This window comes from Lolium perenne, chromosome 1, assembly GCF_019359855.2.
Source record: "Lolium perenne isolate Kyuss_39 chromosome 1, Kyuss_2.0, whole genome shotgun sequence".
In the NCBI taxonomy this organism is placed as follows: domain Eukaryota; kingdom Viridiplantae; phylum Streptophyta; class Magnoliopsida; order Poales; family Poaceae; genus Lolium; species Lolium perenne.
Window position 1 is genome coordinate 171,093,360 of NC_067244.2, and position 6,246 is coordinate 171,099,605.

Below are 6,246 nucleotides of genomic sequence, written 5' to 3' on the forward strand. Positions count from 1 at the left end.
TGTCTATGCATAGATGGTTGCACGAGTAGAACACAATGGTTTGTGGGCATTGATGCTTATGTTATCTTTAGTTTGAGTACTTTGCATCTTTGTGGCATAGTGGGATGAAGCGGCTCGGGCTAACTTTACATGACCGCGTTCATGAGATTTGCTCCACGCTCGACATGCAACTTGTATTGCATAAGTGGCTTTGCGGGTGTCTGTCTCTCCTACTATAGTGAAGATTCAATTTACTCTTCTATTGACAACACTAGAATCAACGTTGTGGTTCATGTTCGTAGGTAGATTAGATCTCTCTCGAAAACCCTAAACCACGTAAAATATGCAAACCAAATTAGAGACGTCTAACTTGTTTTTGCAGGGTTTGGTGATGTGATATGGCCATAATGTGATGATGATTATGTATGAGATGATCATTATTGTATTGTGGCAACCGGCAGGAGCCTTATGGTTGTCTTTAAAATTCATGTTGAGTAGTATTTCAAAGAAGTTGTAATAGTTGCTACATGGGAGAACAATCATGAAGACGGCGCCATTGACCTTGACGCTACGCCGACGATGATGGAGATCATGCCCGATGATGATGGAGATCATGTCCGTGCTTTGGAGATGAAGATCAAAGGCGCAAAGACAAAAGGGCCATATCATATCACATATGAACTGCATGTGATGTTAATCCTTTTATGCATCTTATTTTGCTTAGATCACGACGGTAGCATTATAAGATGATCCCTCACTAAAATCTCAAGATAATAAAGTGTTCATCCTTAGTAGCACCGTTGCCAAGACTTGTCGTTTCGAAGCATCTTGTGATGATCGGGTGTGATAGAATCAACAAGTGCATACAACGTGATGTAGCCCCGGTCACCGACGTCGCTACACCAAGACCAACAAGTCCCCCAAGTGGACCGATGACTCGGGCTCGAGTCAAAGCGCTACATGATAAGGTGAACTCGCTCCTCACCACCCTTGACCTCGGTACCCCTTTGGATGGATTACTACCTCATGCCGATGTGCTATGTGTCATTAGGTACAAGGCACATCAAGACGCCGGAGAAGAGGAGACGCCAAGGTCAAGGGAGGGAGAGAAGCATCTGGACATGGAGATGATCATGAAGCCGAAGCCGACGTCGCTCGAAGCGCTCCAAGGAAGAGACGGACGCTGGCCGGTCCAGGACCCGGTCAGACCGGACCCACGACCGGACGCCCCGGTCACAGGCCCGGTCAACCGGGCGCAAACCGGCGCAGCTCCCTCGTACCGGACGACGACCGGACCCAGGACCGGATTCTTCGCAGAATCCCGGTTGGCGACCGGTCGACCGGACCCTTGACCGGACAGCCCGGTCCCAGGCCCGGTCAGACCGGACCCTTGACCGGACAGCCCGGCCACAGGCCCGGTCCGACCGGACCCAAACCGGATCTGACGGGAGTGCCCCACCAAACTGCCTTAACTTATCCATTCGCGAACCTGTTCGCCCTTGCTGGCCATGTGTGCCTATATAAGTAGCTAGGACCCCTTCTTTACCCCTTAGACAAGATGATAGCTTAAACATGACTTTGAGCTTTGTCTCCCTAGGGTTTCATCCCTCTGTAATCAAGGCCACCCTTGTTGTTGATCTAGATATGTGAGTGAGATTCTAGTGTGAGCACTCTCTCTCTCTCCCCGATCTCCTTCTCCAACACCGATCTCTCACCTCGGAATTCTACCACGTGTCTCTTCCGGGTTGATTCTATTGGCATGGTCCATCGAGCCACGGGGGTAAGTATCGATTGTATCGGGTAGGTGTGCGTGCGTGAGTTCCTCGTGTTCTTCGTGTTCATCGTGTTCTTCGCGCTCTCCCTCTCCTTCCCCTTTGGATTTCGGGTCAACCGCAAGATCGGGCCACACACGGGGTCTTAGACCTCATCATATGGTATCAGAGCCTTTGGTTTCCGCGAATTTGACCCTCCACCCACCGGATTTGCCCTCTAAAAATTTTCCCAAAAAATACCCAAAAAATAGCCCTAAATTGCCTCTTGACCGATCTGTGATTTGGTTGCGTTTTGAGTGGTTTTGGTCCGTGGATCTGGTGTTGTTGTGCTTGATCTACTATTTCCCCAACTTTGAGCCTCCAATTCCATCATTTCCCTTCGTTTTGGTCGATTTGGATTTGGTTTGGGGAAGAACAGGAGAGAGAAATCTCAAATTCGTGAAACCCGGTTTCGAGCCCGGTCGACCGGGCCACAGACCGGACGAGCCAGCACAGAACCCGGTCGACCGGGCGGCAACCGGACAGGCCGGTCTAGGACCCGGTCCAACCGGACCCCAGACCGGGCGCAGCAACGCGCCCCCTTCGACCTCGTTTTCCGGCGATCACCACCACCACCACCATCGCAGGTATAACTTGCAGCTTTCACCCTGTAACCCTCTTCCTTTTGCGATCTATCCCATTGAGCATTGCTTGTCTAGTGTTGCGAGACATTGCACGTGGCCCCGCATTGTGAGGTGTGTGTGTCGCGTTGAGTAAGGCATCCAAGCAAATACTTGTGTGGCAAGATAGCAAAGGCGAGGCTAACGCTAACATAGTGCGTGAAAAAGCCCCAAAAACACAAAAAGTGTGCGAGTAGCACCATACATCCATACATCCATACATACAAAGTGTCCACGTGCCACCAAAGATACAAACGAGTGCAAGTGCCACCGTATACAAAAGAGAAAAATCTTTTAAGCAAAAGAGAGATACGAGAAGAGAGGTCGCGTGTGAATCTTGTTGTCTCTTCCTTTGCAACCAAAGCTTTGGCTCTCCTTGTGTTAGTGTGACAACGAGCACTTATACATACACTTTTCCGCTCACTTTTGGTTGCACTAACCCCGCTTATCTCGTGTGTGTGTTCCACAACTTTTTCCGTGTTTATAGTGATCTTCACATTGACATTTGGATTTTTGGACCTCACCCACTTTTAACAACATACTCGATCTTGGATTTGTCTTTTGGCTTTCCACAACACTCGCCTAACACCATATTTGCTAGCTTTTGCGTGTGGTTTTGCGTGTGTCCCCGATACAATTGTTCTAACTCTCGGTTTGTTGGATCACCCCAATCTTGTCATACCACGGTAAGATTGCGAGGTAGTGTTCTTCCACTAACATACACCATATAGATACCATCGTGCTAACATGGATAGCGAAGATGAAGATACGGAGGAGTACACGGAGCACTTCGAGGAGGATTCCTCTTCAAGCACCGCGGATGTGGAGGAACATGTGGAGCTCGACACCGACTATGGCTCCGCGAGCATCACCGACATGACCGACATCGAGGAGCTCTACATCGACAATGGCTCCTCAAGCATGGACGACATGGTGGAGCACCACCTTGAGGACGACATCGACGAGCTCTACATCGACAATGGCTCGTCAAGCATCGACGACATGGTGGAGCACCACCTTAAGGACGACATCGACGATCTCTACATCGACAATGTCTCACCACTCATGGACGACATGGTGGAGCAACGCCACGAGTACGACATCGACGACATGGTGGAGCAACACCACGAGTACGACATCGACACCATGGCGGAGCCTCACCTACGCTCCACGATGAGCAAAGACGATGCTCCCACGTACACCTACTTGACCAATGGAGCTACATATGAAGATAGAGGACCTCCACGATGGCACCATCATATGGATCATCAAGAGCGTCCCCATCATGAGCGTCATCGACACACTTCTTCGAGCTCCACAAGGCGCCACCATGAGAGTGCTTATGCACAAGATCGTCGACTTCAAGTACACCATATGGAGCATCAAGAGCGTCCCCATCATGAGCGTCATCGACACTCTTCTCCAAGCTCCACAAGGCGCCGCAAGCAACATGCCAAGTCGCATGAGCCATCATCTAGGCATGGCAAGGACCGTCATCGACATACGTCACCACATGAGCTTCGCCGCCACAAGCCACTTCATGATCGCCATCGACCAACATCTTCCACGAGTCTTCAACGACACCACTCAAGCCATGGTGATGATGCACGAAGACGAGAGCCTCGACATGAAGGCGACAAACACCATGATAGGGTGCCTACCACTCCAAGGATGGCAAGTGCACATCGCGCATACCTTCCTCATAAGACGACTTCCACCTCTTGTGCCACCACCACAATGGCCTCTACCTCGTCACGTGCCTATGGACTCCGATGCTACAAGTGCAAGCAACAAGGCCACCCTCCACGGGAATGTCCCAATCTCCTATGTGAGGTGTGCAAGGCCAAGGGTCACGTGGCATGGCAATGCACAACGCCAAGCGCCAAGACACTCTACTTCGACAAGCTACAAGCACAAGTCCCCAAGATGCCTATTGCGCTAACACTTCAAGATGAAGATCGCCAAGGTGAACTCAAGGGTGAAGTTGAGCCGAGCCTAGCTCTCATCAACACCGTGGCGCCACCATTTGAGGATGACTTGGGAGGCGATGGAGTTGAGCATGGTGACCATGGGATTCTCCCTTCACCTATGGAAGCGCATGGAGTTGAGATGGTTGAGCATGGGATTTTCCCTTCAACCAAGGAGGCGCATGGAGATGAGAAAGTCGAGCCTACTCCTATATGCTTGATTGACGAGTTGGTACTAATCCCATGTGAGCATGAGAGCCACTTAGCCCACTTGAGTGAGAGTGATAGTGAGTTGAGTGACTCCCACCCCACATGTGAGTTTGAGTGCTTCCATTTGGAGGACATGAGTGATACACAAACTGAGTTGAGAGAGATAGATGATAGGTCCATGGAGGACATCGCATTTGCTAACACATTAACCTCTCCCTCGTTTGTGTCTTCTTATGTTGCACTAGGTTCTACGGAGGACGAGTTCCCGCTAATGGAGACGATGTACATGGTGCATGAAGATGATGATATCTCACCATGCTTGCTCCAAGATGGACATGTCGACCACATGGATCCTCCTACTTCCACAACACCTACCTCAAATGAGTCGGCCTACAAAGGTAACAACATAGGTGTTGATGATGCCATGATCCCACTAGTGGACATGATGAATTTTGAGTGCATGCATGATCTCGATGATCCATTTGCTACTTCACATGCTACTTTCACTTTCCCGTGTGATGCTTTGCTTGATAACATTGTTGACCATGTGGAATTGATTGCTTGTGATACCATGACCATGCCATGCTACGAGAGTTTCAGTTTTTCCCCGCTTGCTAACGATATTGATCATGCTTGTGTTGTGACACCCTTGATGAACACTTGCTCTTTACATAGGGTTGTCGACAACAATGATAACATGTTGAACATGCTTTGCCCAAAATGTTTGCACCATTCCATGATCCTTGCATCCAAGATTATGAACAATTGCTCTTTCTTATGCTTGGTATGCAAGAATGCTTATTTCATTGTCCACGAGATGGCCCCCATAGCCTTCTCACTTTTTGATGATCATGAGTTACCACATGCCATGAATGCACCTTCTTGCCATATGCACCATCGCCATGCATTTCATACTATCTTGATTGACACTAACGGTGATGTGCACAAGTCATGGAACATCATGATGGATGATGTGTTCCTCTACCATGCACACACGCTTTTTGTTCTCTCTATTGTGTGTATAGGTACCCGCACAACACCTTCCACCGCCACGGAGCATGAGCTCACGAAACGCGCAATTGAGAGCTACCCCAACAAGGACCTAACCCGCGGGAATCACACCAAAGAGTATGTTCCCACAAGCCTTCACCCTCATGTGTTTCCGACTTGGTTTGTCGAGTTTCCGGTTTGGTCCAATTCCTCGTCATCTATTTTGCCTCTTATGCAACATATCTTGACACATCTTGTTGGCACAATGGTTGTTGTATGTCTTGATGTTATCATCATACACTCCAAGAATCTCAAGGACCATGTCATACATGTGAGAGACACCTTATACATCTTGTGCCACATGTCACTCATAAAGTTGCTCTTCTTTGGATTTCTTATTTCACCTTTGGCAATTGAAATGGATTCTTCGACACTTGAGGATACCCATACTTGGCTCACGCCAACCATACTTTCCCAAGCTAGAAGTTTCCATCTCTTTGCCATTGCACATAACAATTTTGCCCAAAATTTTGCCACCGATACTTGCCTTTTGTTTGTTCCACTTGTTTGGGACAATGCTACACCACACATTTTTGACACCTTACAACTCTTACATGCACAAATTTATGCCCTACCACATTTTGGATACATCGACACTCTTTTGGTTTC